This window comes from Halichoerus grypus, chromosome 8, assembly GCF_964656455.1.
Source record: "Halichoerus grypus chromosome 8, mHalGry1.hap1.1, whole genome shotgun sequence".
Lineage (NCBI taxonomy): Eukaryota > Metazoa > Chordata > Mammalia > Carnivora > Phocidae > Halichoerus > Halichoerus grypus.
Genome location: NC_135719.1, coordinates 124,180,592 through 124,205,987, shown reverse-complemented (window position 1 = coordinate 124,205,987; position 25,396 = coordinate 124,180,592). Strand labels below are relative to the sequence as shown.

Below are 25,396 nucleotides of genomic sequence, written 5' to 3'. Positions count from 1 at the left end.
CTAACCCCTGGCAGCCAGGATTCTGTTTCTGTCTATGAATTTGACAACTGTAGGCACCTCATATAAATGGAATCATACAGAATTATTTTTTGTGACTGGCTTATTTCACTGAGTGTGATGTCCTCGAGGACATTTGATGTAGTACATGTCAGAATTTCCTTTTTTTTTTTTTTTTTTTTTTTGTAGAGAGAGAAGGAAAGAGGGGGGCAGAGGGAGAGGGAGAGAGAGAATCTTAAGCAGGTTGCACGCCCAGCATGAAGCCTGAGATCATGACCTGAGCTGAAATCAAGAATCGGACACCTAGCCGACTGAGCCACCTAGGCATCCCAGCATTGTTCCTTTTTATTATTGAATATTCCATTGTATAGTTATACCAAATTTTATTTATTTACTTTTTAAAGATTTTATTTTTAAGTAATCTCTACACTCAGTGTGGGGCTTGAACTTACAACCCTGAGATCAAGAGTCATCTACTCTACTGACTGAGCCAGCCAGGTGCCCCTTGGTATACCAATTTTAAAAATTAATTCATCAGTTGATGGGTATTTGGATTGTTTCTACTTTTTGGCTGTTATTATATTATCTCATCATTTTTTTCAAAAATTTATTTATTTTAGAGAGAGAGTACGAGCTGGAGGGTAAAGGGAGAGGGAGAGAGAATCTCAAGCAGACTCTCTGCAGAGCATGGAGTCCTTATGCAAGGGCTTGATCTCACAACCCTGAGATCATGACCTGAGCCGAAACCAAGAGTTAGATGCTTAACAGATTATACCACCCAGGTGCCACTATCTCATCATTAAACAGTTTCTCCTTTGTATATTTAATATATACACATGTTCAATATAATATGTCTAATGTAATATAAATATACATATATTGAGGGATATACTCAAATTTTTTTAGTAATAGGTATGGGATCAAAAAAATTTGGAGGTTACTATTCTAGTCCAGAATAGTCAGAAAACAGAAAACAACTAGAATTATCCTGTTACAGGTCTGATTATACCACTTATAATTATATTCTATTACCTATGAAAACAGGTAAATTTCTTAATGTGATGTTTAAGGAGCTGTACCTTAATGGACCCATACTTCCTATCTGTTTTCTAGCTACATTTCAGTCTTGTAGCTCAGTGCTACCTTTTAGATTATTCTCACCAAATTCCTTGTAGTTACTTTAATACATGATGTTCTGCCTTTGAGCTTTTGCCAGCTCTTCCCATTGCCTAGAATGCTGTTTCCTGCCCACCTTGCCTTTTTAGGTATACTATGATATATCATTTAAGCTCCAGCTAAATCAGTTCTCCGAAGTGCTCCCTGGCTTATCCAAGTCAATTTAATTGCTTCATTTTCTGCGATAACTCTGTATCTGGTATGTATCTTTATTATAGCAGCTCTCAAACTAAATTGCAGTTATTTATTAGTGTGTCTGCATCCTTTCCTAGACTGCTACCTCCTTAAGGACAAAGAAGGGGCCTTACTCATCCAGTACTTGTATAAGTGAATGAGTAGTAGCCTTGTGGGTGAGGAACTTGCATGACCTTGAGAGTGATGCCTTCTGGATGGAGGTCTACCCATTATCTCAGTTTTCAATTTTTTTGTTATATTAGTTACTTTAGGTCCATACCTACACAGGTTGAGGGTGAGCTCAGGAGTTCATAACAACTTTATGGAATCACTTCCCTGAGGACATAGAGAAAAGAAAAAAAAAAAAAGGAGTTTGGTCTGCCCGCTTGAAGGCAAGGGTTCCCCTCGGAATTTTCACCCCTGGAGGCTTTCTGTTTTCAGATGCTCTTGCTGCTGCTGCTGTATCCAGCACAGAAGACCTTGGGGGACTGGAACATGAGAGGATGGGGAGAAAGAGAGAATAAATTTCCAAGGGATTCACCCCTCTTTTTCTGAGCTTTATTTTTATTAAAGACTATTTATTTGACAGAGAGAGAGAGTGAGAGAGAGCATGCACAAGCAAGGAGAGCGGCAGGCAGAGGGAGAGTGGGAAGCAGGCTCCTTGCTCAGCAGGGAGCCCGATGTGGGCTCCATCCCAGGACCCTGGGATCATGACCTGAGCCAGAGGCAGATGCTTAACCGACTGAGCCACCCAGGCGCCCCATCTTTTTCTGAGCTTAGAAGTTCCCTTTCCTAGCTTTGAGCCAGGGCTAGAGGGCTTCTCCTGTATTTCTTTCCACCTGCGCCATAGTGCTCACTTAGGAGTTTTGGATTGTGTTGTGTTTAGGCTGGGAAATGCTAGAGGGAAAAAATGGTAAACTCACAGCAGGTTCAGTGATACTTTGAATTCTGGTGCTCTTCCCAGATCCACCTGTAATAATTTTCAGGGTCTTCCCGTAGCTGTTCATGCATTCCATCCAGGGTTTTTTTTTTTTTTTTAAGATTTTATTTATTTGACAGAGCACAAGCAGAGGGAGAGAGAGGGAGAAGCAGGCTCCCTGCTGAGCAAGGAGCCGGATGTGGGACTCAATCCCAGGACCCTGGGATCATGACCTGGGCTGAAGGCAGCCGCTTAACCGACTGAGCCACCCAGGCGTCCCTCCATCCAGGTTTTATAGTGTAGTTCATTGAGAGAGAAATGGAGGTGTTTGTTTAGTCTGTTACAAAATGGGAAGTCTTCCCAACACTTTTGTTTTAACATTTTATTTTGATACAATTTTAGATTCATAGGAAGTTGTAAAAAGAAGATAGAGAGGTCCAGTGTGACTTTTACCCAGTTTTCCCCAGTGGTTATATTTTACATAGTTTAGCATAATACTCAAGCCAGGAAACTAACATTAACACCAACTTTTATTACGAACATTTCAAATATACAAGAATGTTGAAAGAATAGTACACTGACCATCTGTATATCTCCAACTGATAATTCAGTAACTTACATGTTTTGCCATACTTGCTTCATATGTATATATTCTAATATGTGTGTATTCTCTTATCTGTGAACCACTTGAAAGAACATTGCAGGCATGAGCATACTTCACCCCTAAGTACTTAGTTTATCTTCTAAAAAAAAAAAAAAAGACATTATACTTTAATAAACATTTAATAAAAGCAAATTATTTTTCTATATAATTCTAATACCATTATCATACCTAAGAATACTAGCAATATGAACTTGAGGGGGACAGTAGTCTTAATGTTCCAGGGCTTTCATTTGGAAGTTGGCTCAGTCGTTAAGCGTCTGCCTTCGGCTCAGGTCATGATCCCAGGGTCCTGAGATCGAGCCCCGCATCGGGCTCCCTGCTCCGCGGGAAGCCTGCTTCTCCCTCTCCCACTCCCCATGCTTATGTTCCCTCTCTCGCTCTCTCTCTCTCTGTCAAATAAATAAATAAAATCTTTAAAAAAAAAAAAAAAAGAAGTTGACTCCTGAAGGCTTAAGTTACTGTTTGAGAAGATGGCCCTCCTGATAATGCACTCTGGTGATAGTTTTGAGTGTTTGAGCTCCTATCATGTGTGCAATTCAGAGCCCAGGGAGCTTCCTGATTCTGTATTCTTGTTTTCTGTCACTCTCCCCGCAGCTCAGACTTCCTAAAGCTGTCTGAGCAGATACTCAGAATAGTCCTTATCAAGAGATTATAATTTTGTCAGACTGATTTAGGACTAGCATGTAATTTTGGTTTTAGTCATTAGTCAGGAAGTTACAGTTACAGTTGCAGTAGTTTTTGATAATGGTGATGTATAAGGATTGTATCCAACTGTAAAGTAATTGAAAACCTGGCTACAAGGCTTAAACAAAGAAAGGTCTGTTTTTCTTACGTAAGTCTGGAAGTATTGGCAGTTGCTCATGTTGCTTCAGTGGCTCAACAATGTTGGGGCCCATATCTTTGTGATTTGCTTGGCCTTCATGGTCCTGAGATAGCTACAACTCCAGCCTTCCACCCACATTTAAGGAGGAAGGCAAAAGGTCCAGACCAAGCAAAAGCTTTCCTATTAGTGTTTCTAGCAGGTTACTTCTAATGTTTCCTGGACCAAAATTGGGTCCTATGGTCACTTCTAACTGTAAGTAGCCTTTTGGCCTCTATAGTGAGATGCAAGGAGGAAGAAAGGATTTGGGAATGGCTTTTTGGGCAGCCAGTTAACAGCATCTGTCACAATTATATGATTGCATTCGTTTTATTTCAGAAATTCATCTGACATCAGTGTGATATTCAGCACATAGGTGCTTTACAGTTACATAGCGACATCTTACTGGGTACTGTAGGAAACAAAAGGAATTTTAAATTTAGTTGTGAAAGTGAGCTTTTTGGTTATGCAAGGTAAACTTTAGCTTGAATTTTGGGACCTTGGGCAGGTTTAATATGGAAGCGTCTGTTTTCTCATATGTGAAATGGTGTTAATAATACCTGACTTTTAGGGTAATTGTGAAGTGGGAAGGAGATAATTTATGTAAAGTACTTAATATAGTGCCTGCTGCATTGGTGGTGTGACAAGGAGATATTATTATAATTGGTGGGTAGACGTTGTGCTAGAGTAGAAGAGCATGGACTTCATAGTCAACAGACTTGATTTGATTCCTAGTTCCACTACACAATAAATGTATGGTCTTAGGCAAATCATGTAATCTCTTTGAGATAGTTTATTAACCTGCAGTGTTTACCTCTCAAGATTGTTCGAAGCATTAAAGATTATATATGTACAATGTGGCACCATGTAAGCTCTCAGTAAAAAGCATCTGTTCCTGCTATTTTTAGTTATGATTTCTGTAATTTGGGATCCATATAATAGGTAGGGAGTCAGTCACTGAATTTACTTTAGAAATTTATTTGAGGTTTACTTTATTTGTAGTAAAAGGGATATTGTTGATTAGTAGTGAAAATTTTTCATCTGTTCCAAAAAATCAGCTGCAGAAACCGGACAGTGTTTCTGTGGAAAACAAGACTTTTTTTTTTTTTAATGAAGAGTTTTATTTTTAAGTAATCTGTACACCTAATGTAGGGCTTGAACTTACAACCCCGAGATCAAGAGTCACATGCTCCACTGAATGAGCCAGTCAGGCACCCCAACAAAAAGACTTTTAAATTTAGTTGTGAAGGTGAGCTTTTGGTTATGTAAGATAAAACTTGGCTTAAATTTTGGGACTTTGGCATAATGGTATTGTGTTGTGAATCTTACTTATTCTTTTTTGCTCAACACTATCTTAAGATTTAAACTTGTTTGTTTATTTATTTAGTAGGCTCCACTCCCAGTGTGGAGCCCAATGCAGGGCTTGAACTCACAACCCTGAGATCAAGACCTGGGCCGAAATCAAGACCTGGGCCGAGATCAAGAGTGGGACACTTAAACAGCTGAGCCACCCATGTGCCCCAAGATTTAAACATATTTAAAACCTAGTGGATAACTACTGCCTGTTGTATAATATTCCATTGTATATGGATTTCCACATTTTATTTACTTGTTTCTTTAATGGATCTTTAGGTGTGGCTTGGAAACTGCTAACACAGATAATATTATTATGCATTTCCTTATACATATTCCCTATTGAATTATGCAATGGTTTCCCTGTGGTATATACTGAGGAAAGGAATTACTGATATGGTCCATACACATACTTAATTTCACTTAATATTGCCATATTGTTTTCTAGAATGGTTGCCCAGTTTATGCTCCTACCAGTAGTGTATTAGGGTTCCTGTTTCCTTAAATCCTCACCAGCATTTGGTCTTATCCATCTGTTTAGTCTTGTCAGTCTGATGGGTATAAAGCAGCGTTTTGTTTTTCTTTTCTTTTCCTTTCTTTATTTTAGAGAGAGAGAGAGCACGAATGGGGGGAGGAGAGACTGAGGGAGAGGGGGAGAGAGGATCCCAAGCAGACTTCGTGTTGAGCACGGAGCCTGGCGCAGGGCTTGATCCCAGGACCCTGAGATCACAACCTGAGCTGAAATCAAGATTCAGATGCTTAACCGACTGAGCCACCCAGGCGCCCCAATTCGTGTTTTGTTTTAATTTACATTTCTGTGATTGAGAGTGAAATTTGTCATCTATTTATTGATACCATTTGGGTTTTCCCTGCATATTGACTAAAAATACTACCCAAATAAAACATATTTGTTGTAGATATTTTTAAAATTTGTCTCTTTTCTTTTTTTCTTGTAGTTTTACTTTGTGTTGTAGATTTTTTTAAAAATTCAGATCATCTGTAATATCCTAATCTAGAGATAATGGCTATTAACATTGGCTGTATCTTTCTGGTCTTTAAATATTCATAGACCTACAAATTCGTACACACACAAATATATATATTTTTGTTAATAGGATCACATACCTGTGTATGCTATTTTTTGTAATGTACACTTTTCGTTTCACAATGATTTATGACCATTTTTCTGTATTGTGGAAATGTATCTACATTACCATGTAATGGGTGCATATTATTTCATTTTATGGCTTTAAGTTATTTAATCTTATATTGTGGGACATATATGCTATTTTTGTTTTTGTTTTTTTTTCTCATTAACAATGCTTTGGTAAACTGTTAATCAAGCCTAAGCCTACATTTTGATGAGGCAAGGCTAGAGGGATTATGCTTTTGCTCCCTTTGTGAAACTGGATTTATAATAACAAGTTGAGGCTGTCTCAGTTTATTTTCCGCTTGGATTCTAGGGCAGCTATTAATGCTTCATTTTATAAAGACAACATCTAGCCCTCCATGTTCCATGGCTAGAGTTTAAAGACTCCCAGTTAGGCTTTATTCTTTCTCTCTCTCTTTTCTTACTTTGTCAAGGCCTGGTTAACAAAGGATAGTGGAAGAGTGGATAGACCTGTATTTAAATAGCCTTGTCTCTTCTGATAGAAGGGCTGCTAAATTTCAACTATAAAGAACTCATCTAAAGTGATAACTTCATTTTATTTTTTAAAATGTTAATAGCTTTGGGCACCTGGGTGGCTCAGTTGGTTAAGCGACTGCCTTCGGCTCAGGTCATGATCCTAGGGTCCTGGGATCGAGTCCCACATCGGGCTCCCCCTGCTCTGTGGGGAGCCTGCTTCTCCCTCTGCCTCTGCCTGCCACTCCCCCTGTTTGTGCTCTCTCTCTCTCTCTCTCTCTCTCTGTCAAATAAATAAATAAAATCTAAAAAATAAATAAAATGTGAATAGCTTTTTATTATAAAAGTAAAAATGTTTGTTGTAAAACTGTTGAGAAAACATAGAAAACCATAAAGAAAATAAAATTCCTGTAGTCCTACTCAAAGATAACTATTACAATTATACCTTAATCATTTTAGGTGTTTTTCTAGATGGTGTGTGTGCACTGGCTCACCAGAACCAGTAATTAAAGAATTATGCAAGCCCAAATCATTGGTAACTTGATGTTAGCAATGGTGGGAGTAGTTACACCATGGAAATGGGCAAATGATATAATCAGGGCTTCCTTCTCTCTGCCTAATTCTATCCAGAGCCAGTTTTTCAGCACAGCACTGCATTTATACATTATATCAATAAATACAGATCTACTTCATTTTTAATGGCTTCATAGAACTCTATTATATAGATCAGTCGTTCTTAGTGTGGTCTTTGGAGCAACAGTATCAGTGTTACCTGGAAAAACTTTATGCAGATTCTTGGTCTCTACCCAGACCTACAGAACTAGAAACTCTTCTGTTGGGGCCCAGCAGTCTATGGTCCTACAAGCTCTGTAGGTGATTCTGATGTATGCTAAAGCTTGAGAACCAGCGGTATAGATATACCATAAATTATCAGACTGGTCTGATGATTTCTGTGTGATACATTCCTAGATATATGTTCATTTAAATGTGTTTAGATGGATATTGCCAAGTTGTATTCAAAAAAGGCTGTACTAGTTTCCATTCCCACATGAAGTCTACAGTTTCATTTTAGGTTCTAGTTCCATGTAGAGAAAAACAGCTATGTTAAATATCTTCTTTTCTAGCTGCATCTATATCCATTTATCCATGCTAGAACTCATTTCACTGGCATTGTCTTCGACAATAAAGTATTTTAATGTTGTTTCTGCTTTTGAGAAGAGGACAGTTGAGACATAAAAAAAAACAAACAATAACAAACAAAAAAACCCAAAACCACTATGCCTTGCTTGCAGAAGACATCTAGCATCTTGTGTGGTTCTACCTTTAATCCCCCTGTGAATGATTAACCCATGCTTCTTACCTTTGGCATGTTACACTGTTCTGAAACCCCACTTTAAAATATGTTAAGATCTCCTTGCTGAGAAAGTTGCTACTGATGTTGCTAAGCTATTAGAAGGGGCAAAAGATCCCAGTAAGAATTTGTGACTCTTCTTGGCTTATACAGATAATAAGTGGTAAATATTTTAAAGATTTTTGTTAGGCTAGGAGCCAGAATTTATAAGTATTGGTGAAAAGAAGGCTAATTTAAGCAGCTTTGCCATATTTCATTGGCTGATTATTGGCACTCCTGTTTTTTCATTTTGAACTTTTATTGAAGAACAGTTGCAAACACTAAAACTGGCGCTTATCCCAACCTTCATCCTTAAGGGACTTTTTTCCCCCTAGAATGAATGCGTTGGACTCAGAACTTAATTTTATGATGGCATTAATAGGGTCTGCCAAATTCCCAGGATTCCAGATTATACAACCTCAGGAATAATTTGATTACTTAACAATTTAATGTCTTAATTTAAGTAAATTAACTTAAATAATTTTTTTTGAAGTGATGTCTCCAAAGTTTATGTTCTTGACCTGAACAGTTAGTTCTCAGAGATTTTGCTCTGAAGGAAAGATGAACATTGGAGTTGAAATGATAGCCCCCAGTTCTTTGTTGTTTCATCTTACCTTCCAGTATAGTGTGGTAGTTTGGATAGCTACTTAGCCTTGGTCAGGTCACCTGATTTCTTTGTGCCTCAGTTTTCTTATCTGTAAAATTGAGCTACTGATGCCCCTCTCACAGATTATTATCAGGATTAAATGTAATATGATACGTAATGTGCACAGCATAATTCTCATAGGTACCTAGTAATTGATAGATGCCTTTCAATTTCTCTTCTTAAGTATTCCTTTTTTTTTTTTTAAAGATTTATTTATTTATTTGAGAGAGAGGGCAAGCAGGGGGAGGGCAGAGGGAGAGAATCTCAAGCAGACTCCCTGCTGAGTGAGGGGCTCGATTTTAGGACCCTGAGATCATTACCTGAGCCAAAATCAAGAGTCGGATGCTCAACAGCTGAGGCACTCAGGTCCCGAATATAAGTATTCCTCATAGCTCTCTCCTTGATATTTCTTCTCCTTCTATCAGTAGTTCTTAACCCTTTTTTGAGTCTTGTCCTCCTTTCAGAATTTAATATAAGCCATGACCCCTCTTACCAGAAAAATGCACCTGTCTGTTAAACTTTAACTGCACTTTGGGAACTTTATAGGTCACCCCTCCCCCCAACCCTGCCAAAGCTCATCTATAAAACAGGTTGAGGATCTTTGCAGAACAGCTCCTTGGCAGACTCTCCAGTTTCCTGGCTTCAGTTGTCTTCTCAGTGTAGATGGCTTCTAAGTATGGTTGTTTGTCTTGTGAACTTCTACCTGCTGGACATATTTATCATGGTATCTTTATGTAATAGAGACTTAATAAGTGAATGGAGGAATAAATCATACATTTTAATTGTTGATATAGGCCAAATAAATTATGACACTGTGTGGCTAGAGTTAGAGATCTTACTGTAAATTATAGCTAATAAAGTTAAGTGAGCTTAGGTATTGATTTAGGCACAATGGTCTCATTTCCTGTGGTACCCATTGAAATTTAAGTGTAAACCTGTGGAAAGGGTTTTGGTCACAAATTCTAGTGAGGAAATGAGTTTCCAAGAAACCCATCAAATATGGTAGCTTCTTTCAGACTATAAGGTTAGGGGCACCTGGGTGTAGCTCAGTCGGTTGAGCGTCTGACTCTTGATTTCTGCTCAGGTCGTGATCTTGGGGTCCTGGGATCAAGCTCCGCATTAGACTCTGTGCTCTGCATGGAGTCAACTTAGGATTCTCTCTCAAATAAATAACAAGTCTTAAAAAAAAGAAAACAACTATTTGTTTAGAGCTAAAATGTAAACTCATCTGAAAATTTGCTATTTCACTTTCAAGTAGTGTCATGAACAACTGTGTGTTATTAGAACTTTGTGCCTTCATCTCTTCCATCCCTTCTCCTCCCCACAGTTTTAGTTAGTGCTCTAATAGTTATAGGGGACAGAAACCCAGTTTAAAGGGGAAAAAGTGTTATTGGTCCAAGTAATTGAATAATTTAGTCGGGTCTGATTTAGTAGAGATTTAGGGGCTTAAATTACTGTCAGCGGCTCTCACTTTTATCCCTTATTTCTCAGCTCTATTTTTCTTTATCTCTTTTCTTCTGAGACAGGTAGCTTTCTTTATGTAGTCAAGGAAGAAGGCTGCAAGCAGCTCTAGTTTATATTAGTTTTATAACCGCAGTCCTAGAGAAATAGAGGTACCATAGTGTCAGAAAAAATTCCTGGGAAAGACTTCGGACTTGATTGCTGAATTACCTGTGTAAATGATCCTCAAAGTGTGGTCCCTGGGCCAGTATCATCAGCACCATCTGGGAGATATTAGAAATGTAAATTCTGAGGCCTCTCCCCAAATCTACTGAGTCTGAAACCTTGGGGGTAGGGCCCAGCATTCTGTGCCTTAACAAGCCTTCTTGGTGATTCTGATGTATGCTAAAGCTTGAGAACCACTGATCTATATTATCAGTATTCACAGCTGTCTGAAATAGAGAAGAAGACCCTTTACCTTTGGAATAATTAGTGGTTTTATTACGTTCCCTAACAAGTACAGCTGGAAACAATTTTTTAAAATTTAAATTTCTGCAAGATTATGGTCTGTACAATTCATTCAGCTGAAATTTTCTCTTTAAGTAGATGAGTTTCTCTAAATTTTTTTTTTTTAAGATTTTATTTATTTGAGAGAGCGCATGTGAGCACAGGTGGGGGGAGGGGCAGAGGGAGAGGGAGAAGCAGACCCTGCGCTGAGCAGGGAGTGCGACGCGGGGCTTGATCCCAGGACCCTGAGATCATGACCTGAGCTGAAGTCAGACACCCAGACGCCCTTCTAATTTTTTTATGATACACTGTCATCAGAAAAAAAGCAAAGTAGCATTATTTGCATGCTGTCTATATACCAGGCAGGTCAAATATGTTTATACAGAGGTCTTTAATCCCTCACACAATGATATAAAATAGGTCATGGTTCCCATTGTTTCTAAAAAGAAAACTGAGGCTGAGAGAGGCTTGTCTAAGGAGGACTAAGGTTGTGTATCTAATAAGCGGAAAAGTAGAGTTTGAATGTAGATACTCAACAAGCATTTTATAGAGGGTCTACTGTGTGCTGGGACCTGTTATAAGTATCAGGAGTACAAAACTGCTTAAGACCTAGTCTTTGTCCTCAAGGAACTTAGTCTCATAAAGAAGACAGACAGTACAGGGTAATGGCTCCAATAACAAAGATATTGAAAGAGTGATTTGGGAAACAGTGGAAGGAGCTTCCAGCTTGGCTTGGATTGGGGAAGACTTCAGAAAAGGATATGATCTTTGATGTTTGAGTAGATATCATTTAAAAAATTCCTTTGATAAACAAAAATCTCATTCTACTTTCATGTTTAATGAAATTTCAAAAATAAGTTACTTCTAAAAGCAAATCAAAGCAATGATAACTTTAGAATGTTTTTTCAAACCACAGTTGCCCTTTATCCCAATATTCTAATGTGTTCTTGAAAGAGGGGCTTGTTTTAACACTTCAGAGTTTTCTTTCTTTTCTTTTTTTTTTAAAGATTTTATTTATTTGTCAGAGAGAGAGAGCACAAACAGGGGGAGCGGAGGCAGATGTAGAAGTAGGCTCCCCACTGAGCAAGGAGCCCATTGCAGGACTCGATCCCAGGACCCTGGGATCCTGACCTGAGCTGAAGGCAGACGCTTGACTGACTGAGCCACCCAGGCGTCCCAGCACTTCATAATTTTCAAAGCTACATTGTATGCCATGGGAGATGTGCCATAATTTATTCAACCAGTCCCCCCTCCCCACTTTTTTTTTTTAACATTTAAGCTTATAATTTTTATGGTTATAAATGGTGCTACAGTGAATGTTTTTTACATTCATCTTTGTATACTTGTATTATGCCCTTAGTATAATTCCGAGAAGTAGAATTGGTGGACCAAATATTTGTATTATGGATTTATATTCCTCTTCTTGTCATCTGTCATTGTTATTTGCCCTTTTTTGTTTGTTTTTAAAATACCTTCACATGTTATGCCTTTATAACATGAGTTATGTTTTAGGGGTTTTGATACATTTGGTTTTCATTTTTGTTGATAAGTAGATAAAACAGTTAATTTCTGGTCATTTTTGGCATGTAAGCCTATAAATAAGGTGATACATGTAAGCAGTGTGTCTCTGTTAATATAGTTTAAGATAGTATACTGAAGAGGAAAGAATGCCAGTAGAAATCAGGAGATAGACATTATGGTGCCATCTTAAACAGTGATTATTTAATCATATGATTTTTTAAATTTTTTTTGACTATTATAAAAGTTTATTTAACAAAAAAGTTCAATATGAAAATGCACACAACCTGATTTTTATATTGTAGTAAAACAGGTACTAAGGAGGGGACATGTGGAAGCAGTTGATTTCTTCTGATGAACACACCCATTGTTTATACTCGCTCCAAGGCTTCTAACATGATGATAGTATTTCCTTGTATTACCACCATTCCAAAATGTTCTGTTGCCCACTAGTTGCCATCTCCACGCATTCATCTATCACAAGATTCATAAACGGATCGAACCCCCGCAATATTCCTTGGACATGTCTGCCACCATTTAATTTCAATGACAATTTCTTGTCCATAAATTTTTTCAACTCGGGAGGGTGAGCTTTGCTCATGGTATCTACTCCGCGAGCTCAAAGATACCTCCCGATTTTTTAAAGTTGTAAAAAAATTTTTTTAAAGATTTTATTTATTTATTTGAGAGAGAGAGAGCAGGAGTAGTGGGGAGGGGCAAAGGAAGGGGGATAAGCAGACTCCCCACTGAGCAGGGAGCCTGATGCGGGACTCAATCCCAGGAACCTGGGATCATGACCTGAGCTGAAGGCAGACGTTTAACTGAGCCACCCAGGCGCCCCTAATCGTATGATTTTAAAGTTATTTTGGTCATGTATGTATTTTCCTACCTAAGATATAGGAATAGTATTGGCTTTAAGTTTTTCCCTACCTTATAAAATAAGAGAAGATATGGGGGCGCCTGGGTGGCTTAGTCATTGGGCGTCTGCCTTCGGCTCAGTCGTGATCCTAGGGTCCTGAGATCGGGCCCCACATCGGCCTCCCTGCTCTGCGGGAAGCCTGCTTCTCCCTCTCCCACTCCCCCTGCTTGTATTCCCCTCTCGCTGTGTCTCTCTCAGTCAAATAAAAAAAAAAAAAAGATATGTATAAAATGATGTATAAAATGGAAGCCAGAGACATTATGTGACATATTTAAAGTCATAGAGTTTTGAAAATGGCAGTGGGGTTTTTAGCACAGGCCTTCTTACTTCCAGTCCAGTATTCTCTCATCTATATTACAGCCCTATCAGAGATATGGTTGAGCAAAAGAGCAAAAGAACTGTAGAACAAAAAGTGTGTATGCTATATCAAACCAGCTTTTGCCATGATACCATAGTCTTTAAAAAAAACAAAAACATGCCTTTGAATTCCATTTTCTGTCCCAAACAAGTTAATGAGAGAGATTCAGATGGAATTTAAATGAACAAAAGAATATATTCTGAGATGGAAAAATTACTGATAATAAAGAGAAAATTATAGAAGTAATTCTATAGAGCTGGAAGAACTGTGTCTTCCTAGGTGATACTGGGATATGGGAAGATACAGACAGAAATGGAGATATTAGAAAATAAGAATATTGTGGGGCTCCTGGGTGGCTCAGTCGTTAAGCGTCTGCCTTCGGCTCGGGTCATGATCCCAGAGTCCTGGGATTGAGCCCCACGTCGGGCTCTCTGCTCAGCGGAAAGCCTGCTTCTCCCTCTCCCACTCCCCCTGCTTGTGTTCCCTCTCTCGCTGTGTCTCTCTCTGTCAAATAAATAAAATCTTTAAAAAAAAAAAAAAAAGAAAAGAAGAATATTGTTAGTTCAGTGGCTTTTTGTCTCCAAGCAAGCTTTTTTTCATCCTTAGGTAGAGAGATTTAAGGTGATAATTGGTCTCAAGGATGGAGCTGACTTTGGACACACATACACACACCCCCCCCCCCCCCGTAGATTGTGAACATCAACATTTTATAGCAATATGAATGTTGGTCATAATGCATTATTTTTTCATGTAATTTATTCCTAGTGAGCTTAAGTGTACTCTATAGTCACATCAGTTAGTGATCTGGCCTGCAAGATTTACATTTTCTTCTTCAAGATTTATCAAAATTCTTGGAATTTTCTGGGAAAAAACATCCAGTAGATATAATTGTTTCAGCCTTTCTTTAATTTGAAGCACTGTTCTTCATAGGGGATATTAATCTTGCCCCTGAAAGAATTTTTGATCTAATATGAAATAAACTGGTTAAATATGTACCTGTCAGGTTTCTTTTTTATTTGATTTATAAATGATGAAAAATATAAAACTGAGTTTTCAGACCCACAACAGAGAGACGATACTGATTTTTAAAAGAAGTAACAATGGGTGCCTGGGTGGCTCAGTCGGTTAAGCATCTGCCTCCAGCTCAGGACGGGTTCCCAGGGTTCCGGGATTGAGCCCCACATCAGGCTCCCTGCTCAGCAGAGAGACTGCTTCTCCTTCTCCCTCTGGCCTTCCTTCTGCTTGCATGTGCTCGCGCATGCGCTCTCTCTGGCTCATAAATAAAACCTTAAAAAAAAATTTAAAAAGTAACAATAAATTCTGTATAAATCACTTGTTCTAATAAACTTCTACCAAATTTGCTTTCTGCTGTAATACAATCATTAAAAGTCTCATTTCTGACTTAAAAAAATTTTTCTCACAAGGAAATTATATATTATAAGGGAGAGGTTTTCCAGAATTTTAGTTTTAATGGTAAGGTTGCTTCTATTAGAATTCTTAAAGCATCTGATAGATTGGGTGTCCTTTATTACCTTTTCTTTGATTTATAATCTCACTGATTAGAATTGGGCTGAGTACATATTAAGAGTCTCAAAAAAATCTTTGTGGGTTGTGAGGGCCTTTAAAATCTTTAGACTTCCTAACATAGAAAAAAGTTTGAATTCGAATTTTCTTTCTGTTTTGTTTTCTGTCGGAATTTCCTGGTGGTATTCAGTTAGGACTCAGGGATTTTCTTCTAGAGATCAGGCAGCCTGTTCTTTCCTTAGGAGTTATTCAGAATCTTTTTTTCCTTTGTGGTATGCGCTTACTAGGCAGAGTAGCCATGGTATTCTAGTAAGAAAACCTATTGCCAAAACACCCACTACAGCAGAAAACTGACCTACTTAATGCTGACAAGTTGAAAAAAAAATCTATGGAATTGTACCAGCATTAGATAACTTCTCCCTTCTCTTGTGGTGGATGGCGTGGGGGTAGAGAAGAGGATAGGAAAGGATAGTGAACTGCAGGGAAGTAAGTAATGTGGTAAGTGAATATTTAGTTACCTGAAATTATTTGATTAAAAGCTATTCCTCTGGTACAATTTGGAAGCCTCTAAAATGCAGCAGTTCTTAAATTACTTTAAACTTTAAAAAAAAAAAAAAAAAGGCAGGGGCACCTGAGTGGCTCAGTTGGTTAAGCGTCTGCCTTTGGCTCAGGTCATGATCCCAGGGTCCTGGGATCAAGCCCCATGTTGGGCTTCCTGCTCGGTGGGGAGTCTGCTTCTCCCTCTCCCTCTGCTCCTCCCCCCTGCTTATACTTTCCCCTCTCTATCTCTCAGATAAATAAATAAAATCTTAAATTTTTTTTTCAGTTTATTGTTTTATCAGTATAGTACATTTTGGAGTTTATAGATACTGAAACAAAAAAAGAATGTTTGGAATTTTTATTTGTAGCAAGCGACTATGGGCCTTAACTTTATCAAACTCATTTTTTCCACTGTTACCCAATCTAATTTTCATTACTCTCAGTATCACTAGCATCTAAATTTTAGAGCTGTGTTGTCCAATATGGAAGCCACTAGCGTATGTGGCTACTTAAATTTAAATTAATTAAAACTGAATAAAATAAAAACACTAATTCTTCTCTCAAACTAGCCAGATTTCAAGTGCTTACTAGCCAAATATGGCTAGTAACTACCATATTGGGTAGCACAGATACAGAACATTTTCATCATTGAAGAAAGTTCTGTTGGATAGGATTGTTCTAAAGGCTGCCTCATCTGTCATGCTTTCAGGGTTTCCCAACCTTGGCACTGTTGACATTTTGGACCAGATAATTTTTTGTTTTGGAGGCCTTGTAGGATGTTTTGCAGCATCCTTGGCCTCTAGTCACTAGATGCCAGTAACATTCACCCAGTTTTGGCAACCAAAAATGTCTCCTGATACTGCCAAAAGTCCCCTGGGGAGCAAAATCAACCTTGTTGGAGAACCACTGATCTACTTACATATATTAGTTCTGTATTCAGCTAGATTTTGCTTCACAAAAAGCTTAGTGGCTTAAATAAATAATTTAATGGCGCATGACTCTGGATTATTAGTTTGACTAGGGCTGTATTGATCTCTGTTGTCTGTTGGTGGTTTGGCTGGGGTCAGATAGCCTCACATATGTTTGCTTTTGGCCAGGGTAGGGTTGGGAAGTTTGTTCTCCATATGGCCTTTCTAGGAGGCAGATTCATTCAATTGTTGGCTTAAAGTTCTAAGAGTACAAGAGAGGACAAATTCCAGTGTGCAAGCACTTTCCCAGTCTCTGCTGTATTACATTTTCTAACACCCATTGGCCGAAGCAAGTCACATGGCCAAGTCCATATTCAAGAGGTAAAGAAATAGATTCCAGCTCTCAATAGGAAGAGTAGTAAAGTCATGTTATAAAAGAGTGTGCAAAAGGAATGAAGGAATTGTGGGTATTTTTGCAAAAAGTTTACTGCTATTATTTTCTGGACAACACAAGGCCCTTATTGCCCTTTCATTACATTTATCCTTTTCTTGTTTGTTTTGCTTTTATCACTTCTCGGCCTTTTGGCTAAGATAAAGTGTTTGTTTTTGCTTTGTTTTTGTTTTATTGTTTTAAATACTTAATTATTAATTTTACTCACATATTTGCTCTTTTGAGTATTCTTGATTCTTTACCATGCTTCCATCTGAGGTTATTTCCTTTCTTCATAGATAATTCCTTTCTTTTAGGAGTGTGAGTCTACTGTTAGTGAATGTTCTGTTTTTATCTGAAAGAATTTTTTATTTAGTCTTAATTTTTGAAGGTTTTTTTCTATTTTTTTTTAAAGATTTTATTTATTTATTTGACAGAGAGATAAAGAGCACAAGTAGGCAGAGCAGCAGGCAGTGGGAGAGGGAGAAACAGGCTCTCCACTGAGCAGGGAGCCCGACACAGGGCTTAATTCCAGGACCCTGGGATCATGACCTGAGCCGAGGGCAGATGCTTAACCCTGAGCCACCCAGGTGCCCCAAGGATTTTTTTTTTCCTCAACAGTGAGAAATTTTAATTCTTCCCACTTTTTCATTAAATTCTTTTTTTTTTTTTTTAAGATTTTATTTATTTATTAGAGAGAGAGAGCACAGAGGAAGAGGGAGAAGCAGACCCAGGACCTTGAGATCATGACCTGAGCCAAAGGCAGACGCCTAACCAACTGAGCCACCTAGGCACCCCTCTCATTAAACTCTTATTTTCATTCTCCTTTCCTCAGAGAATTTTATCCTAATGTAATATTTTTATGCTTAAACATATTTTTAAAAATTCCAGTATAATTAATATACAGTGTTATATTCATTTCAGTTGTACAATATAGTGATTCAACAGTCTATGCATTACTCAGTGCTTATCACAATAAGAGTACTCTTTTTTTTTTTTTTTTTAATAAATTCCATTCTGTTTTTTTTTTTTTTTTAGATTTTATTTATTTATTTGAGACAGAATGAGAGAGAGAGAGAGAGCACATGAGAGGGGGGAGGGTCAGAGGGAGAAGCAGGCTCCCTGCCGAGCAGGGAGCCCGATGCGGGACTCGATCCAGGGACTCCAGGATCATGACCTGAGCCGAAGGCAGTCGCCTAACCAACTGAGCCACCCAGGCGCCCCAATAAGAGTACTCTTAATCCCCTTCATGTATTTCACCCATCTTCCCTTCTGATAACCATCCATTTGTTTCTCTGTAGTTAAGAGTCTGGTTTTTTGTTTGTCTCTTTTCTTCTTTGTTGGTTTCTGTTGTTTCTTAAATTCCAAATATGAGTGAAATCATATGGTATTTGTTATTCTCTGACTGACTTATCTGTCTTAGCACTATAACCTGATGATGGGTGATGTTAAGAACCTTGTCATATGTTTGTTGGCCATCTTATGTCTTTTGAGAAATGTCTGTTCATGTCTTCTGCACATTTTTAAATTGGATTATATTTTGGATGTTGAGTTATATAAGTTATTTATATATTTTGGATACTAATCCTTTATCAGGTACATCATTTGCAAATATCTTTGATTCAGTAGGTTGTCCTTTAAAGTTTTGTTGATTCTTTTGCTGTGTAGAAGTTTTTATTTTGATGTAGTCCCAATAGTTTACTTAAAAAAATTTTTTTTAAAGATTTATTTATTTGAGGGTGCCTGGGTGGCTCAGTTGGTTAAGCGACTGCCTTCTGCTCAGGTCGTGATCCTGGAGTTCTGGGATCGAGTTCCACGTCGGGCTCCCTGCTCAGTGGGGAGTCTGCTTCTCCCTCTGACTCTCTTCCCTCTCGTGCTCTCTGTCTCTCATTCTCTCTTTCTCAAATAAATAAAATCTTTAAAAAAGAAAATAAAGATTTATTTATTTGAGAGAGAGAGAGAGAGTGAGCATGAGCAGGGGAGGGGCAGAGGGAGAAGCAGACTCCCTGCTGAGCAGGGAGCCCGATGCAGGGTTCCATTCCAGGACCCTAGGATCATGACCTGAGCTCAAGGCAGGTGCTTAACTGACTGAGCCACCCCAGGCACCCCCCAATAGTTTATTTTTGCCTTTGTTTCCCTTGCCTCGGGAGACATATCCAAAAACATGTTGCTATGTCCAATGTCAGAGAAATTGCTGCCTGTGTTCTCTTCTAGGATTTTTATGGTTTCAGGTCTCACATTAGGTCCTTACTCCATTTTGAGTTTATTTTTGTGTAGGGTGTGAGAAAGTGGTCCAGTTTCATTCTTTTGTTGTAGCTGTCCAGGTTTCCCGGTGCCATTTGTTGAAGAGACTGTCCTTCCCATTGGATGTTTCCTGCTTTGTCAAAGATAATTGATCATATAGTTGTGGGTTTATTTCTGGGTTTTCTGTTCTGTTGTATTGATCTATGTGTCTACTTTTGTGCCAGTTCCATACTGTTTTGATTATCACAGATTTTTAATATAACTTGAAGTCCAGAATTGTGAACTGAATCCAGAACTGAAGTCCAGTTTTGTTCTTCCTCCTCAAGATTGCTTTGGCTATTCGGGGTCTTCTGTGGTTCCATACAAATTTTAGGATTATTTGTTCTAGTTCTGTGTATTTTGATAGGGATTACATCAAATCTGTATGTTGCTTTGAGTAGTATGGCCTTTTTTTTTTTTTAAGATTCTATTTTTATGTAATATCTACATCCAACATTGGAGCTCCAACTCACAACCCTGAGATCAAGGGTCTCATGCTGTACTGACTGAGCCAGCCAGGTACCCCAGGTAATACGGCCATTTTAACAATATTTGTTCTTTGGGGCGCCTGGGTGGCTCAGTCGTTAAGCGTCTGCCTTTGGCTCAGGTCATGATCCCAGGGTCTTGGGATCGAGCCCCACATCGGGCTCCCTGCTCAGCGGGAAGCCTGCTTCTCCCTCTCCCACTCCCCCTGCTTGTGTTCCCTCTCTCACTGTGTCTCTCTCTGTCAAATAAATAAATCAAATCTTAAAAAACAACAACAACAACAATATTTGTTCTTCTAATCTGTGAGCATGGAATATCTTTCCATTGCATTGTATCATCTTTGATTTCTTTCATCAGTGTATTAAAGTTTTCAGAGTACTGGTCTTTCATCTCCTTGGTTAAGTTTATTCCTAGGTATTTTACTATTTTTGGTGTAATTCTAAATGGGACTGTTTTCTTAATTTCTCTTTCTGCTGCTTCATTATTAGTGTATAGAAATGCAAAGGACTTCTGTATATTGATTTTGTATCCCATGGCCTTACTGAATTCATTTATCAGTTCCAGTAGTTTTTTGATGGAATCTGTGGTTTTCTATATATATAGAATCATGTCATCTGCAGAGTGAAAGTTTTACTTCTTCCTTACCAATTTGGATGCCTTTTATTTCTTCTTCTTGTCTCATTGTTGTGGCTAGGACTTCCAATACTGTGTTGAATAAAAGTGGTGAGAGTGCACATCCTTGTCTTATTCCTGATCTTAAGGGAAAAGCTCTCAGTTTTCCACCATTGAGTATGATGCTGGCTCTGGGTTTTTCCATATATGGCCTCTTATATGCTGAGGTATGTTCCCTCTAAACCTGCTTTGTTGAGAGTTTTTATCATGAATAGATGTTGTGCTTTTTCAAGTGCTTTTTCTGCATCTATTGAAATGATCATGTTTTTTAATCCTTTCTCTTGTTGATGTGATGTATCGTGTTGATTGATTTGCAAATATTGAAGCACCCCTGCATCCCAGGGATAAATCCAACTTGATCGTGGTGAATGATTTTTTCATGTATTGTTGAATTTGCTAATATTTTGTTGAGGATTATTACGTCTATGTTCATGAGAGGTACTGGCCTGTAGTTCTCTTTTTTTTTTTTTGTAGTGTCTTTTTCTGGTTTTGGTATCGGAGTAATGCTGGCTTCAGAGAATGAATTTGGAAGCTTTCTGAAGGATATTTTTATTGGGCATAGAATTCCAGCTTGGCAGTTATTTTCTTTCAGCATTTTAAATATATCCCATTGTCTTCTGATTCCACTTTTTTTTTTTTTTTTTGCAAAGCGATGTCTTTGGTTTTTATCCGTTTTAAATCATTCTTCTAGGTGATTTTCTTTTTCTTTTTTTTTTTTTTTAATATTTATTTATTTGACAGAGGGAGAGAGCAAGAGAGGGGACAAAAGCAGGGGGAGTGGGAGAGGGAGAAGCAGGCTTCCCACTGAGCAGGGAGCCCGATGTGGGGCTCGATCCCAGGACCCTGGGATCACGATCTGAGCTGAAGGCAGATGCTTAACGACTGAGCCACCCAGGTGCCCCTAGGTGATTTTCTTTAAGTTCCTTGAATTCCATAGACCCTTTTGAATCTGTAGCTTGATATCTTCTGTCAGGTTTGGAATATATTTAAAATATTGTTTCTGTCCCACTCTTTCACTCACTCCTTCTGGGATTCTGGAGAGCTGTATGTTATATCTTTCTCTGTATCCTATATGTCTCTAGTGTGCTTTCCTGTTTTCCATCTTTTTTGTTTTTGTTTTTGTCCTTCATGTGGATATTTTCTATTGACTTTTCTAGTTTAGTGTCCAATCTGCTGTTACAAGCATCTGTTTTATTATTAATTTTATATTTATATATATTTTAATTTTAGAATTTCAATTATTTTTTATTTGTTTTTATAAATTTCTGTTCTCTGGTGAAATTCTCATCTTGTCATCTATTTTCCAGGACATTTTAATCACATTTTTTAAAAATTTATTTATTTTTTAACGATTTTATCCATTTATTTGAGAGAGAGAGCATGAGGCGGGGGCACGAGGGAGAGGGAGAAAGACTCCCTGCTGAGCAGGGGGCTTGACACAGGGCTGGATCCCAGGACCCTGAGATCATGACCCAAGCTGAAGGCAGATGCTTAACCAACTGAGCCACCCAGGTGCCCCTAATCACAGTTACTTTAAAATCTGTGTCTGATAATTAAACTATCTGGATCCCCTTTTGGTCTTTTTTTATTGTCTGCTTTTTCTCTTGGTTTTCAGTTATTTGGTCCTGTCTCCTAGCATTCCTGGTAATTTTTAAAATGAATGTCAGGCAATGTATATAAAAAATTATAGAGGGTCTTGATGATGATATTGTTCTCTAGAGAGGATTTAATTTTCTTGTAGTGGTAGTTAAAAGTAGGAACAAATGACCTTGATTGAGTATAGGCTTGAGATGACTAGAGGCTTTGTTTTAGACTTCTTAAGGGCTGGTTTAAGTCCAGTTTCCCCTTACTCTGAGAGTTTTGTCCTTCAGAGGTATCAAATGGAATCCTGGGGTATTTGCCAGAGCTTGTCCTTCTTGGCAGGACTGAACTGTAATTTTTCTTTTCTGAGCACTGTGAGCCTACCCAAAGTTCTGCCTACCTTTTTTGCTGTAAAATAGGCTTTTTTTTTTTTTTTTTTGCCTTTTGCTCCGCACACAGGTTAGGATTCAGTAAATACCCTAAGGGCAAATGCAGTACAGAATGTCAGTCTCATTTTTCTGTGCTTGCCTTTTCTGTGGAATTTCAACCCCTCAAATCCTGCCTGTCTTGATAAGCCCTGAGCTCTAATTTCTGTCTTTGCAACCCTGTGAGACTGCCAAAAGGTCTAGTATGCAGCTAGTTGCCTCAGGAGGAAAAAGTAATGGAGAATGGCAGGCTCAACTCTGCATCTCATTTTTCTCTGGTATTTTGACTTCTCATGTCCTGCCTGCTTTCTGTGTTTATTTTTTTGTTTTTAAATCCCATTTTTATACTTTTTCTTGCCAGGAGAATTCGTCAGATACAATCTATTGTATAATAATTTGTAATGGATGTCTATTATTAAATAATTTATTAAATAATAACTTAATAAAGCAATATTATAAACAGTTTTAAGCATATATTAATCATTGCCGTGAACTTGACAGATGAGGGTCCTGCCCTCAAGTAGCTTTTATTCTTGCAGAGAAGAGAGGTATTAACTCTGCCTTTATTTATATTGTGATAAACCATAAAAGAAAAGTACAGGTTGTTACCTGCTTACTACAGAGATTTAGTTCAGGTGAGGGAAGTGGTGGTCAAGGACAGTTACTTTGAGGAGGTGATATTTGAGCAGAGCTCTGAAGGATGAGTAGAATTAACTTAGGGAAAAGTAAAATGTTAAAACTATGGATTAAAGAGGGACGCCTGGGTGGCTCAGTCAGTTAAGCGTCTGCCTTCGGCTCAGGTCATGATCCCAGGGTCCTGGGATCGAGCCCTGCGTCGGGCTCCCTGCTCCATGGGAAGCCTGCTTCTCCTCCCACTCCCCCTGCTTGTGTTCCCTCTCTGCTGTGTCTCTCTCTGTCAAATAAATAAATAAAATCTTTAAAAAAACAAAAACAAAAACTATGGATTAAAGAGACCTTAAGGCGAAAAGGAGCATGGTGGGTTTAAGGTATCAAAGAAGGCGAGTGTACTTGGACTGATAGGCAAGCGCAAAATTATGCTGAGCTCTTTATAAGCCTTACTAAGTATTTTCTTACTTTTTTTTTTTTTTTTTCCAATTCTGATGTGATCACTGGTCTGACTCTTAATTCACCTTCTGTCCCTAGACCGAATTATTTATTTTATATATTCAGTACAAATATATTAGGTGTCTTTTGCAAACAAGGTTCTCAATGAGATACTGAGGTTCATTAAAGACAACATGGAACATTGGCTCTAGAGTCAGACAAACCTGAGTTAAAATGTTACCCTACTAATTAGCTATATAGTTTTGTATCAGTTATTTAATATCTCTGAATCTGAATTTTTTCATGTGCTAAATACTAATGGAAGTGGTAATAGAAGGATTAAATGAGCTAACTGATAAATTTGCTCAATAAATGGTGGTCCTTTGTACTATTAAGCAACTATAAACCATGAATTCTACTCTCAGGTTGCCTAAATTCTATAGGACATGACATACATCAATAGTTATAGTAAAAGATAGTAAATGATATATGAAGTGAAAAAGCAGAGGAGGTACTACTTCCGGACTTGGATATTAGGACTATTTAAAGATGAATGTAACGCATGATAGACTTGGAGCTAGCTATTTTCAAAAGTAAATTTGATAAATTGCTATCTTATTCATACTCTTTTACATTTTATTAAGCTAAACAGCCAGACTCCTAATTTCTCCCCTCACAATATCCTGTGAAACCATATAAAGCAGTTGGCTTCCTTTCTGACCTCATTTCTTTTTTTTTTTTTTTTAAAGATTTTATTTATTTATTTGAGAGAGAGAATGAGATAGAGCATGAGAGGGGGGAGGGTCAGAGGGAGAAGCAGACTCCCTGCTGAACAGGGAGCCCGATGCGGGACTCGATCCCGGGACTCCAGGATCATGACCTGAGCTGAAGGTAGTCGCTTAACCAACTGAGCCACCCAGGCACCCTCTGACCTCATTTCTTATTCTCCCTTCACTTAGGAAGCTATAGCTTCATCATTGCCTTTCTATTCCTCTGACACACTGGACATAGTTCTGCCTCAGGACTTGTGCACTTGGTGTTCCTTTGACCCAGAGTGCTTTCTCCCACCTGTCTACTTGAGTTTTCCCTCTCACTACCCAATACCTTCGGATCTGTCTGCTCAAATATGATCTAAATAGCAAAGACGGAATTACCTTTTTATTTAAAAGAATGTCCTCTTGGGGCACCTGGGTGGCTCAGTCGTTAAGCGGCTGCCTTCAGCTCAGGTCATGATCCCAGGGTCCTGGGATCGAGCCCCGCATTGGGTTCCCTGCTCTGTGGGAAGCCTGCTTCTCCCTCTCCCACTCCCCCTGCTTGTGTTCCCTCTCTCACTGTGTCTCTCTCTGTCAAATAAATAAAATCTTAAAAAAAATAAATAAATAAAAATAAAAAAAATAAAAGAATGTCCTCTTTTTCACCTGCCCCCTTAACCCCATCACTTTCTTTCCTCTTACTCTGATTTTCTTCATATACAACATATTATATATTTGTTTCTTTATTATTTTTACAGCCTCCCTAAATACAATACACCACCAGGAGGGTGGAGACTTTGGTTCATTCTCTGTCTTATCTCCATAGTCTAGAAGAGTACCTGTCCTATAATTGCTTCTCAGTACATAATTTGTTGAGTAAATGAACTTATGTTTTCTGGTTCAAATCACAATGTTTTTTATTTTTATTATTTTTATTTTTTTAAAGATTTTTAAAATTTATTTGACAGAGAGAGAGAGCGCACAAGCAGGGAGTAGTGGCAGAGGGAGAGGGAGAAGCAGGCTCCCTGCTGAGCAAGTAGCCTGATGCGGGGCTCCATCCCACGGCTCGATCCCAGGACTCCGGGATCATGACCTGAGCTGAAGGCAGAGGCTTAACCAACTGAGCCACCCAGGTGCCCCTATTTTTATTTTTTAAAAAACATTTATTTATTTATTTATTTTAGAG

General features: G+C 38.3%; 1 protein-coding gene and 1 pseudogene across 14 annotated transcripts in view; one reads left to right on the top strand and one right to left on the bottom strand.

Annotated features, from left to right (window-relative positions):
• Positions 1-25,396, top strand: part of NUMB (NUMB endocytic adaptor protein) — a 190,448-nt gene that overhangs the window by 49,539 nt on the left and 115,513 nt on the right. The gene's annotated exons all lie outside the window — the stretch shown is intronic.
• LOC118551807 (small nuclear ribonucleoprotein G pseudogene) lies at positions 12,594-12,880 on the bottom strand (annotated as a pseudogene).